Source organism: Cebus imitator, unplaced genomic scaffold (assembly GCF_001604975.1).
Source record: "Cebus imitator isolate Cc_AM_T3 unplaced genomic scaffold, Cebus_imitator-1.0 Scaffold24, whole genome shotgun sequence".
Lineage (NCBI taxonomy): Eukaryota > Metazoa > Chordata > Mammalia > Primates > Cebidae > Cebus > Cebus imitator.
The window spans coordinates 13,272,627-13,274,021 of NW_016107339.1; positions in this window are offsets into that span (position 1 = coordinate 13,272,627).

A 1,395-nucleotide genomic window follows, 5' to 3' on the forward strand; every position below is an offset into this window, starting at 1 on the left:
GGCTCTCTAAGCACGTTTTAGATTCACCTATACATTTTTGATATGTTGTATTTTTATTTTCTTTCAATTCTGCGTATTTTAAAATTTCCGTTGAGACTTACTTTTTGACTTGTGGATTATTTAAAAGTGTTTGCTTAGTTTGCTCAGCTTCTTGACTTTCCTCTGTCATCTTTCTGTTACTTATTTCTAGGTGGAGTCCATTGTAGTCAGAGAACACATTCTGTATAATTTAAATTTAAATTCTTTTAAACTTATCAATACCTGTTTTATGGCCCTGGATATAGTCCAGCTTGGTATATGTTGCATGAACACTTGAAAAGAATGTATATTCTGTGCGGCCAACAAGTATATGGAAGAAAATGCTCAGTATAACTAGTCATTAGGAAATGCAAATCAAAACCACAATGAGATACCATCTCACCTCAGTCAGAATGGCTATTGTTCAAAAGTCAAAAATAAGAGGTGCTGATAAGGTTGTGGAGAAAAGGGCACACTTATACACTATTGGTGGTAATGTAAATTAGTTCAGCCACTGCGGAAAGCAGTCTGAAGATTTCTCAAAGAACTTAAAACAAAATTCCCATGCAACCCAGCAATTCTATTATTGGGTATATATCCACAGGAATATAAATGGTTCTGTCATAAAGACACATGCACATGTATGTTCATCGCATCACTATTCACAATAGCAAAGTCATGTAATCAACCTAGACTTCTTTATCCACTGCTTATCAACAGTGCACTGGATAAAGAAAATGTGGTACATATACCCCATGGAATACTATACAGTTATTAAAAATGGGAATTGCCTTTGCAGCAACATAGATGGAACTGGAGGCCATAATCCTAAACAATTTACTGCAGGAGTAGAAAACCAGCTAAACATTGAGTACACATACACACAAAGGTGGGAAAAATAGACACTGGGACCTATTTGAGGGTGAAGTGTGGGAGGAGCGTGATGATTGAAAAAGTACCTGTCTGGTATTACGCTGATGATCTTTCCTCTGTTATCTTTCTGTTACTGATTTCCAGTTCGATTTCATTGTATTCAGAGAACAGCTTGTACGATTTAAATTATTTTAAAATTATATCTGTACATCAAACCTTTGTGACACACAATTTATCCATGTAACAAATCTGCATATGTACCCCTTACACCTAGTAAAACCAGAAAAGAAAAAAAAAGGAACCAATGTGTATTCTGCTGTTGATGGGTGGAGTGTCCTATAAAATGTGGATTCAATCCTGTTGGTTAAGAATGTTATTGAGCTCTTCTATATCTTTGCTGATTTTCTTTCTACTTTTTTTTTCAATTTATTTATTTTATTGCATTTTAGGTTTTGGGGTACATGTGAAGAACATGCAAGATTGTTGCATAGGTACACACATGGC